The sequence below is a fragment of the Rhipicephalus microplus genome, chromosome 2, assembly GCF_043290135.1.
Source record: "Rhipicephalus microplus isolate Deutch F79 chromosome 2, USDA_Rmic, whole genome shotgun sequence".
Lineage (NCBI taxonomy): Eukaryota > Metazoa > Arthropoda > Arachnida > Ixodida > Ixodidae > Rhipicephalus > Rhipicephalus microplus.
In genome coordinates, this window is record NC_134701.1 from 84,215,877 (window position 1) to 84,227,956 (window position 12,080).

The window sequence follows — 12,080 nt, forward strand, 5'->3', positions numbered from 1 at the left end:
TTTTGTATTGTGCATCGATTAGCTAATCATTCAAAGGGGTTTGTTGGTACACTTATGACGTGCACATATCTTTTTCGTAATTTGACAGCGAAGCATCCACTTACTAACATTTTCAGACCGCGCTGATGCCATGCCGTCCGGCGGTCCAAGCTACGGCAGCTACTGCTGTGTATCGTGGTGTTTCAACAATGGCAGAACCCACAAGAAGCCTGGGACGAGTTTCTTTCGCATACCATGGGACGGCAGGTGTGTTAAAGCTTTTGTATGGTTTGCATGTCTTTAGGCTTAATGTTCGAACTTGCTCAATGAGGGTAACAATAAAAAATCGCTATTCAAGCACTTCCCCTTTCAGCTGATAGTTCATTGCCATTGCAGGATGAAAGCATGGATGCAGTATGCTGGACGCGATGATCTCCTGAGTAAGCCGGCCAGCCTATTGTACGCAACGTACAGGGTTTGTAGCGACCATTTTACTGCTCAAAGTTTCATGGACCCTGGGCACACAAGGCTTACAAGAAAGGCTGTTCCCAGTGTGCAACCAGCTGCACCATGTAAATGATTGACTGAAACTCAAATATGTGCAATAGCAGCCACTTGTATTGAATCAGTGGCGACAGTTAACTGCGAAGATCTTTGTAGCTGATGGAGAAACCTCACTATAGATGTAACACTTGGAAAGTCTTAAATTTTGTGAATTGTGGGCTGTTACCTTCCTAACAGCAGCTTTACATTTCTGTCGTTTTTTGATGCTCTTGACCTGCGCAACTTGTTTTGAAAGACTTTAAAGGGCTATTTCACGTTATCTTCAAGCCTGAGTGCACATGTACATATACCCTTCATCGGTGAAAGCTGGCACTGTTAATTCCGAAAATCGCAAATTACTTGTTTTCTAGTTGGTGCCTTCTCTTTTCTTCCACGTTCGACCAATTTATGCGTTTGAAAGAGCTGTTTAAGTTTCCCCATGCTACAAGCTTTGTAACTTGTACCAACTGCACATATATGCACGTTCTCAGAGCGTCGCTTCAAATAGTGACTGTGACATGACTGTAGAAGCTGCACTGCAAGGTGCGGATGAGCTTCAGTTTGTGTTATTTTAAGCCTCTTACTGACACATTGTCGTAATTTCATTTCTTCAGGACCTGCGGTAGAGGCTTCAAAAAGCGGCTCCCACACATTGAGGTGCCCCGATGAGCACGGTGCGTTCAGTGTCGCGATTTCTTTTTTTTACCCAAATTGACTGTTGACCAAACCTCTGCAGGTGGCAGCTCCCTTGTAGCTGGTGAAAAAATTTCTGCTGACTTCGTCTTGCCGGAGAAAACTTTAACCAGTCGTTCAGCTGTCACAAAAGGAACTTGTGTGATCGGTAAGTTGTATGTTCACTTCAACACCAGAGTGGATTGATATAGAGACTTCCGCAGGCCGCTCGCAAAATTGTTCCGACAGCGCTGCCCGAGGCACTGAACAAGCTTCACAAGATCCTCCAGAAGACGTCTCCGCCAACAGCTCCACGCCTGAGTGCCCTAGAGAAAATGGTGACTATGTTTTATTGCAGCTGTTTTTAATGTGCTATTTTATGTTTAGGACATTCTGAGGAAACTATCCTCAAAAGGACACTACGTGTGCACTTACAAAATGTAAGGGTGGGATCTCAGTGATTTTCATTTTTTTTGTGCATTGTCAACATTGTGAATGGTTCGCTTTTAGGTAGTGCAATCGAAAACTTTGCACCACAGAAAGTTGTGCACCTTGGGTCTGAAACAGCGAGGAAAGTGCTCGTATGGGATTAGTTGTTCTTCGCTTTTACATCCATTTTTTGTTTATTGCAGTGTGTTCCTGTGTGCCAGCGACAATGTCTCCATCAATGAAGTACAAGCAAACCATTAAACATCTGCAAGCCAAAGTAGCAGCACAGCGGACCCACCAGTATTTCACAATGCTCAAAGCATACCACGTCCCCAGCAAACTTTTTGGGAATCTCACTGTGCCATCAGAATAGAAGCAGCTTTTGCATACGTACAACAACTTGAATCTCACTTTCTTGCCATGATTGAGGCCACTGCAGATCATCTGAAAGTGTGCGATGTTTTGTATCACCATCTGTCAAGTGTTGGCGATTTTCATTTCTGCTCTGCTGGGTGTCGCGCGAAGTTTCTGAAAATGTTTTGCCGGGTTCGTTTATGGTGGCATGTGCGTTTTGTGAACCGAAACTTGGATAGGGTTAGGTTCCAGTCTTCAATCTCAGGCATACAGCTTGACAAGTTCAAAGGCTAGCAATTAGCGGCGGGTTTACACTAAAGTATTCGAGTGGAGCCGAATCCTGCAATAGCTTTGTTATGTTATTACTTCATTACAGCAGACTTCATTATGGTCTTATATGCTTATATTCAGTTCAACTGGACTAACCACTCCTTCGTTGCATATATTGTTTTGGTTACCCGCTATGAGGAGTAGGGACACTGTGTATTCGCTCGAAGTGATTTACATAACCTTAAAAAGAATGTTGGGTATCCTGTCTGCATTTTTGTAGCAAATGCGGGCGAACTGTACACTTTACTGTGGGTCGCTTGGTCATTGTGTATGCTTTATCTCTCCAGCTCAAGTAATATATCGATAACAAAACCGCTTGTTGAAATGTCTTCGAGCGGGTAAGGAACACAGTATGAAGTGGGCACGGTTCACGTTATCACGCTTTTCGTATTTTAGCTTCTCATCAACCTCCTCAACTCGCCCATCAAAATTTTCAAAAGAATACCCGAACTTGTAGCGTTTGATGGGGCTGCGGACGCTGCCATATTATTTTATATAGCTTGTGAGTGATAACGTACGATGTAGAGCCTGTGTGAAAAATAATGAGCCAAAGTGGTTTCTTTCTGCTATTTATTAGCCCTGTAATACCGCTCTCGTAGCACCAATTAAGGTCCACAATTCTGGATAAGTGATGACTACAATCTATTTTAGCTCGCAAGCGTCACAGCAAGACCCAGACGCAAATCGCTTGGGATCTTAAGTTTTTGATGAAGGCGACGCATAAGAAGAGCCACAAGACCTGCCAGTGTTGTAGCATAAAGTTTGTCTTTCACGTAGTGAGCAAGCTGCAAAGCCCTACCTTTCTGAGGACAAGCAGGCATCAAGTCTGCTTTTTTTCATTTTGGACTAGCTGTTCTTAAGCACAGCCAGCACACTGCACCTTTGCCTTTCTGCTATATTGTGTCGTGTGGTTTCTGTGCGCTCTTTTTTTTCTATGCATTATTTCGGTTAACCCCAGGCGTGATTCGCGACTTCATTGCTGTTTGTTTGTTTGTATCCTCTACTTTCATTGCTGTGTATATGCCACTTCTTCCTTCTTCATCAGCATTGTGTGCTGTGTTTTTGCCATAGATCCTTACTTACCCTCTGGCCCGGTGTGTCATACTTCACCAGCTTCTCGGCTTCTGCCAACTCTAGCGATGGGTGCGTTGTCTGTGTTTTCTCTGTATTTGTTACAATTTATTTGTAGGGCGAGATGCATTTATTGTCTACCTTTGTCATATTGTGCTTTTTATATTCTCAGACTCTACCTTGCCTTTGAATAAAACATTGCGGATACTCTGTCTCTTTGACTGATATATACATTGATCACTTGTTCCAAAAGAAAAACACAAGCGCGATGAATAAAACCGTAGTGAATTATCATTACCTGCATCTCTTTTTATTATAACTTAATCGAAATAAAAATCACGTCACGACCAATTCACACGAACCGCTGAACAAAACAAAACAGGGAATCGCTAAATCAAAACGACCTACAAAAACTATCCATTTGGGCGATGAAAGGTGGTCTGAAATCATGAACTTTCGTCATAGCCAAACGTCGGTTACGCAAAGTAATTCAAAATTTGCGCCAGTGAAACCAAAACAGGAAGCGCACGCCACTTGCTCTCACCAACCACCAGGTGTGCTAGGGTCGATTGGGGCGCTGGGGTCTACGGGAGTGTCCACTCTTAACCTTTTTTTTATTTCTCTATGCCCCAATCTTCAGGACTAGACGCCGTGAGCGACACACGTATTGCGGGTGACAAATCTGATCTTGAGCGCGCGTCCTGCAGGACGCGAACATCAAGACGCCGTGGCTTTTCGGAAAAAGAAAATGGAACTTCGAGCTTCAAGACAATAGGCCGAAGATCAGATACGTACAAAGAAGAAGGTGGGAAGGACGAAACGCATAAATCGGAGACAAACGCCTCTAACGTTCGTGGGATATATGCCCGGTCGATCCTGCTGGAGGATCGTCCATGTCGCCATGTCCAAACAAAGGTATTTCCGTGCACTACATTGTGCGCGTCTAGTAATGAAAAGTGGTGGATGAGGCGACGCAGCTCGCGTGAATTCCAAGCAGACCAGCCCCAGCCAGGACCTTGTACATCGGTTCGCGTATTTAGAACGCAGTTAAAGTCGCCAATCAGAATGACATCACGACCGTCAAAAAAAACACACCCAGGTCTCTAAAAAAGTCATTACACTGTCCAGCTTGCGCCGGCCCATACACACACAGTATCCTTAATCTGAAAGAAAAGTAGCTACAGTCTAAAGCCAAAACCCTGCCAACGCCATCGTAAAAAGCATGATGATCCCGTAATAGAGCTCGATTAAAAATAATAATACCTACTGTCGTAAAACGAGATGTAGCGAAAGAGAAATAACAATCTAGGTTCAACTTTCGTTTAAAATCACAAAACATCACAATTTGCAGTGCAGGCGACACTAATCACTTCATCCTGCTTTGCCGGACTGCGAAAACCCCGAACGTTCAATGAAATAATATGCAGTGTAGCAGCATTAATAAAAAGTAAAGACTAACCTGGACGCATAGTTCTAGACGGTGTCCTTGAAAGTGTCCAGGGGACACTTGCTCAGACAAATTACAACGCACTGTTCGACCCTGCAGAAGAGGGTCGAGGTTTTTCGGACCGCTGGGATTTACCACGGCTATCACTGCGTTCATCGGAGCTAGAGCTAGAAGTGTGCTCTCGCTTTGTTTCACGTGGAACTCCCATTTCGACGTCAAAATCGGCAAGGCTAGACAGTCCGATGCTACTATCCGGTCCCAGGCTGAAGCCGTCTTCCGAAGACGTGTCCTGAGGAGGTAGGGACTGAGCCGCCGGCAAGCTTGGATCCACATCCTTGATACTGGCAGCACTGTCCACGTCTCGGCAGGCCGGTGTATGGGCACCCTTTGTGTGGGCGATTTTTTACGTGTACGACGCGATGTCGAAATGGTCGGAGCGGCCGCAAGAGAAGAGTCTGTGGAATTTCCGCCACTGTTTCCGAAATAACAGGGCTCGTAGGGTCAACTCCAACAGCAGCAGCCTGAGAACTCGGGTCATTTGCACACTGAACATCAAGTGGCGTCAGAGAAGAGACGCCGACGCCATTTTCAGGGCAGTGCGTTGCGTCTTTCGAAGCGCACGGTTCCTGCACCAGCGGGGAGGCCGACGCGCCAAGCGTCGCATCGACAATCGCGCTTTCGTTGTGCGCTTCGTTTGAAGGAATACTTAGCGGTGAGGCCAGCACAGCGTCGGTGACCTCCTCTGCGTCCCCCGAGTCGGTAGTTGGTTCCGTTGCTGGTGTCAGTGGTGGAAAGGCACCAGCGGCAGCGTCTGAGTAAGAGCGGCGGACAGGGCAAACCACAGTTGGGTGGCCGTCCCCGCAGCATCGACACGGGCGGTCACATCCTTCACTAACGTGACCGTGCACACCGCAGCGACCACAATACGGTGTTGGGCACTGGGCTCGTAGATGGTCCCCTGTGTCGCATCTTCGACATACACGCTGGAGACCACGGTAGTCAAACGTAGCATGGTGACCGAAGATACGCAGGTAGTTCGGCACAGGATTAGCGGTGTTCATCTCCATTCGCACATACCACGTTCCAGTGAGTACACCGCGTCGCCCGCTCATCAAACCACTGGTGCCAGCGAGCACCTTGCCATATGGGGATAACGCTTGGACGAGAGCTCGGACGAGAGCAGGCAGGCGACGTTGGTCAATTGTGGGCCAACGGGAACGACTTGAACACGCTCGCCGCCAATCACCAGGCAGCCAGCATTGACGATTAGAGACATGGAGGCCATGCTCTTAACGGTGACTTGGAAGTTTCGAGCTCCCTGATGCTGCTCGCAGTATACCTCTGAGAGGCCGACTATTGAGGCCGTCGCATCAACGACGGTCTCGGCACTAGTGCCCGTAGGGACAACAACGTCGAAGACAAGCGCCTCGAAGACGCGACGGGCACCATGCCTCGTACTGACGGACGCCCCTAACGTAGAACGATCAGGGACGTCCTTAGCACTTGCAAACCGGAGTCAGCAGCCTGTTTAGCGACAGCTTTCGGAAATCCTATACAGCTAAAATACACGAACTTATTGTAACATCACAAGTTGCTATGATATGTATATCCTTCGTAGTTGCTCCCGGTAAGTCCCCAGAGAACAATATATTATTTGTTTTACACTCAAAATATTACGAATCACTTAAAGCAGCACAGAATAACTGCGGTATGCACATATTCCTTTTATTCGCCACCTGTTTTTCTCAAAAGCGCAATGTGTATTTCATATCATATACCATTTATTTAGCAATACAGAGCTAAAAAAACTCCCAAGCATTTCCCCGAGGGTGAACATGGTTAAGTGCGAATACACGGGGTGAAGCTATGAGGGGTATTTATTAATTCGCACTATTATATTTATTAATCACACTATGGTGCCTTTATGGTGTATTGGTTCCTGGGAATCGCAATTTGATCACACGGGACGGTTTACGTTAACTCACTTGCGAATGCCAACGGATTTTAACTTTACTCCCCCTCACGACCCGCTCTCGACGGGAGACTGAGAAAGAAGGCGGGCGCGCGAGACAGAGGGGTGTGCCCGCAGCTGCCGCGAGCGAGGAGAGCGGAGGAGCGAGTGAAGGGGGAGGGGGTATAAGGCGCGTTGCTGACACCGATATCAGCGTCGCGTCCGTGGCTTATTCGGTAGAGCGTCGCGCTGCGGCCCGCCAAGTCCTCTTTCTTTTAAAGATAGAGAGAAGACTGCAGACGCCGCCGACGGCGGTGGATGGTTTGGGGTCGCTTATAAAGTGTATTCACACTTAAAACTAACGACGTTTTCCCAAAGGGAACCCTGATGGCTTGCGAAGCAGCAGCGTTGCGCATGGGTGGCGTCACGGTGGTGGTAGTGGTGGTGAAGAACTTTAATATAATAAGGGACGTATGAGCCTCCGAAAGGGCCTTACAATCTAGGTGACCTCCTCACTCCGCGACGTCATTGGACAATACCACTGCTTTTCCTCGGGCCCTCAGGGATTGTTGGACCCCAAGGTAGGAGCAGCTAGGGGTGGGGGGAGTGATATTTAATGAAAAGATGAGAAAAGTGAGCACCGTAATTGTCTCTCAGGTGGAGGACACCTCAACAGTAGCTCGCGAGGGATGGGGGTAGAGAAGAGAATAAAATGATAGGATCAAAAGGCAAAAAGACAGAGATAGAGGAAGGAAAGAACGAGGCGCAGGGACAGCGAACGATGGAAGTAAGGAGAGGACAGAAAAGATGGACACGTTGGCAGGAGTTCGAAGACGGGGCAACATTGGCGAGAGCTCTTGTCGGCGTCAGGAGATAGCGTAGGGCATGTCCAGTAGGCCAGAGCTACGCTGTCATCGAATATCGGCATCAGGAGATTGCGTAGGGCCAGCCCAGTCGGCCAGAGTTACGCTGACGTCGGAGATCACGAGGGCACAACCAGTCGGCACGGAATCCCGTGAGCGAGATCACCTAGGAGCAGCTAAGCAGCGTCACCTCCCCCCAGTCCTCTCGCGTAGGGTTGGCGAGGGTTGAACGGCGCTAACGCAGGTGCTACGGTGAGCGTTTGAACATTCGTTTGAAGCGATGGCTGGCGTAGATCGTCTGCGCCAGCCATCCGAGAGCTTTCGGCGGCGGGACGCTTCTGGATCGGCCGGCGGAGCCCGGCGCTTGCGGCTGGGCACTTCGGCTACTTCGGCGGAGGGTCCACGGAGCTTTCGAGTAGTTGCCGACAATGGCGACGTCAAGACGTCACTGGTGTTGGCCTTTCCCTGTGTGCGTTTCTACTCGGCTTCCTTGACTCGCGTCTCGTCGGTGTTGTCGACGCGTTGAAGGCGGTTACGCTAGGCTTCTTTCACTCGCGTCTCGCCGGTGTTTTCCTCAAGCCATCTCTACTCTCGAACGTGAACGGCGTGCTTGACTCGCACCTAGTCGATGTCGGTGGTCTTCTACTGCCGACGCTTGCATTCGGCTTCTCTTGCCCGCACCTCGTAGATGCTGCAGCTCGATGTCGCTTACCAACTCTTTCGCGAGTGGGGGGCAATGGTATCACTCACAACTAATGACGCCCGACATGCGAATATATCCGAAACGATCACTTTACAGGGGTACTGACACAAAAACTTTGGCATCGCGTTTTTCTGCTGCATTGCGTTGCTGGGGGCCTGTTAGTCACGACAAAACACATCGTTTATTGCAGCACACGACAGATAATTATTTACAGGCCCCTCATTATCAATCACTTTCACCTTCGGTATCAGATAGATCTAAAAGTTGGGCGCAACTGTCGCCACCTAGCGTGTGCAGCTCTTGACCATGTCAGCACGCAGAACTGTGATGCACTTCCGCACGGTCCACATCAACAATTACTTTTGAATAGAAAACGGGACTGTCATGACACAAACCCAAAACTTTCTTAGCGTGCGCCACGTCCACGCACTCGCAACCAGCCGCCGAGAAATATATACTTCGGGAACTAACGCGCCAAAAGAAAAATGGTGGCTATGACGTTATCATTACTTGTACTGTTGACCGCAGCATGGTGACGTGAGGAAAGTACGGGGGCCCCTCGGGGTCCCCTTCGATGGTGTCTATAGCACTATTAAAATTAATTTAAAATACCTTTCAAGCTGTATTCGCTGTTTATATATTGCAGATGATATACGAATGTTCACGAGAATCGACCCCGCAGGCCATCTCGGCCCCGAAATTTTGTGTCAGTAGCCCTTTAACACGATCACGTTTAAAAAAAATTGGCCCCGTATCTGTATGTTATCTGCAAATGTCGTCGAAAGATGATAGTCTTGCGTGTGGAGAGAGTGAACAAAACATTTATTTGATGTTCTGCGCAAGAAATTCAGCGAATAGTATTCTGGAGGCGCTGCGTTGGAGTACCTCGAGTGTGCAGCGAAGGCGAACGAGCGCATCAAGCCACGTCACACGTGAGACTTGAGCGCCATTTGGCTTTTTTTTTTTTTGAAAACAAAGCGCGTGGCTCTGAGACAGGTGTGCGCGTCCGCCTCAGAGGCGATAAGGTGTAGATCGCAATGCGACGTGTAGGTGACACAACCACCTAGTCTTAGCAAAGCGTTGGAAACACTCGCCTTTTCGTGCAAGCGTGGCATGGTCAGCGCAGCGTGATAAGCACTACGGTCCATTAATCTGCTTATGTATGGATTTTCTAGTAAAAGCCGCTCATGCAGAATATGATCGTGTTGTTATGGTGCCCCAGACATGCGCAATAATTGCTTTTTAGTTGACAGTTGCACAAGTATGAACGCTAAATCTTGAGCAACAATGGTGGGTGCTGCGGATGGGGTTGACCCTTTCCAGTGCCCGGTGCCGTTAAGAGTGGACAAACAGACAAATGTACAGACCGACAGACAGATCAAATTTTTTGCGTCGAAGGTAGCCAAGAAAGACTACCGTCTTTTAAAAAATGGGTTCCCTCGCTATGAAGAAAACGCAAACGGGAACGGAGGCACAAAGAAGCATATCTGTGGAAGCTGCCGAGTTTGTACGTGGTGATTTCGAGGACCATCTGAAATGCACTTGCGAAAAAAAAAAACATCGTCCTTTTTTCTTGCATTGAAGTAATCGAAATGCTAGAATGTTGTGTCAAAAAGATTTGGTTAGGTCACGTTGGAGTTTCCTCGAGTTCGCAGAACATTGTCAGATTCGAAGGCATCATGCGCTAACAGACAGAAACGTAAGAGAGCCAACACAGTGTGGTCACTTCCACAATTTTATTGCCAGGAAACACCAGCCTATTTATCCGTGCAAAGTGGTGCCACCAGTACACCCGCTAGCCCACCATAAAAGCCCCCTCTCAATCTAAAAGGGTCCATTGATGGCGCAATCACACACGCGTCACTTTTGCGAGTGATAGCTTGGGCTTCCATTATCTCTCGGACACTTTTCTTCTTTTTTTTTCGCTAGTTCCATGCAAGACTCCTACAAAGGTGCACAACCCTATGATAATGACGTTCGAGAGTTGATCGAAGCCCAAGCTATCTCTCGCAATGGTGACACGTGTGGGAGTGCACCATCGCTTGACTTTTAGGTCAGGAGAGGTCTTTTATGGTTGGCTAGTGGGCGGGCTAGTGGCGCCGCTGCACACGAGTAAACAGGTTGTTGTTTCCTAGAAATAAAATTGTTGGAGTTAGCGAATCGTGTCGTCGTCTCTCTTATATCTCTGTCTGTTAGCGCTCAATAAGTTCTCGAGCTTCGTTTACCAACACGCCTAAAAAATGGCAATACTAAAATTGTCAGAGTGTTCTTTGTCAGAAACATTATCCTGAGAGTATTGCTGCAGTACCAACCTTGGTAGTGATAATAAACAAAACAGCGTGTTTGTATCCGGGGTCCGAAGCTCAATATTATCCCAATTCTTTCGCTGCCATGTCCATCTGAAATGAAATATGAAATCTGAAACATGAAAATCATGAGATGCGGGTCATGTGAGAACATGGCTATATGCCACAGTCAAAGCGCCAATACATTTCGACGTGATGCGGTGCGCGTGCTCACCTCTTTCCTTTCCAAGAAGTCGTTTTCTTCTCTTTTTCTATCTCCTTCGTCATTACATGTAAGTGCTCACTATACTACCAGTGTTGGCCCAGTAGTTTTGCTAGTTCGTCCTCGACTTTTGCGGCTATATATGTTATTTGAGTGTAATTTAAATACAAACCTCCAAACTTTCATGCTATGTTCTGATTTTCATTTTTACATTCCATTCGTAAAGCTATGCCTTTATTCAGCATTTCTCTAGGTTTGTCATAGATTTCCTCTGTCATAGGACAATAATCAATGCTCGATTGCCTACGTTCAACTTCCCACGTGATCTGCCCCTCACTCTTAGGCCCCGCATTAACTATTTCAAGACTATGTTGCTCGCAGAGATCAAGCAATAACCTGCCCTTGTTGTCTGAATATCCGTCAAGGTCCTGTATTTAAGCGTTCATGTCTCCAAGAAGGATTATTTTGGACCCATGACCCGATTCTTCTTGTCGCGCCCGCTCTACCACAGCGCCACCACACACCTGCAGAACCTATCAACACTCGCCGCTTCAAGTGACCGCATGAAACGTGCCTTCTCCTGTACCCACTACCCAGTATATTCTGGACTAGTACACTATAGTGACGCAGAGGAGGATAGAATCACGCTATTTTTGTAAAGATTTCTGTGGTGTGCATTTATGCTCTTAGATGTTCGGATATTTGATCAACTTATAAAAGATCATCCTATATAAAATCTTTAACTTTATATTTTTTTGTTTTAATGGAGACAATATTTTTCGAAGGTTTCTATTTATAACCATTGGGAAACTTACCGAGGAAGCACCGCATGAACATATGGGAACGTAGGCATCAATGGAGCATTTCAAATCTTATTGGTGGCCATAAAAGAAAAATTCGAATGATAAATCAGTTTTTATATACCCATATATGAAGCTGATCTTAAACTTCCGCCCTACGTGGTGTAAAGTGCGTCTCAATAGGGATCGAAATGATGGTTGTCTCAAAGTTTTGTTTTTCTAATAAAATTTAATTACACTGGTGGTCTAAAATATTTTTAATGCATCATATACCTTGTTAGTATTCATCACTTAGATAGTCATTCATGGCGCAATATTCAAAGAATAAATGGAAACTCACAGCATTCCGGCAAACTTTCTGGAGATGGACATGGCAGTGAAAGAATTTGGATAATATTGAGCTTCGGACCCCGGATACAAACACGCTGTT

At 46.9% G+C, this 12,080-nt stretch overlaps 1 long non-coding RNA gene across 1 annotated transcript; it reads left to right on the top strand.

Annotated features, from left to right (window-relative positions):
• Positions 1-1,054: 1,054 nt before the first annotated feature.
• LOC142785113 (uncharacterized) lies at positions 1,055-3,718 on the top strand. The gene is made up of 4 exons (XR_012888856.1): positions 1,055-1,196; positions 1,259-1,363; positions 1,419-1,532; positions 1,827-3,718. It is a non-coding gene; the product is annotated as an uncharacterized LOC142785113 (long non-coding RNA).
• Positions 3,719-12,080: the final 8,362 nt, after the last annotated feature.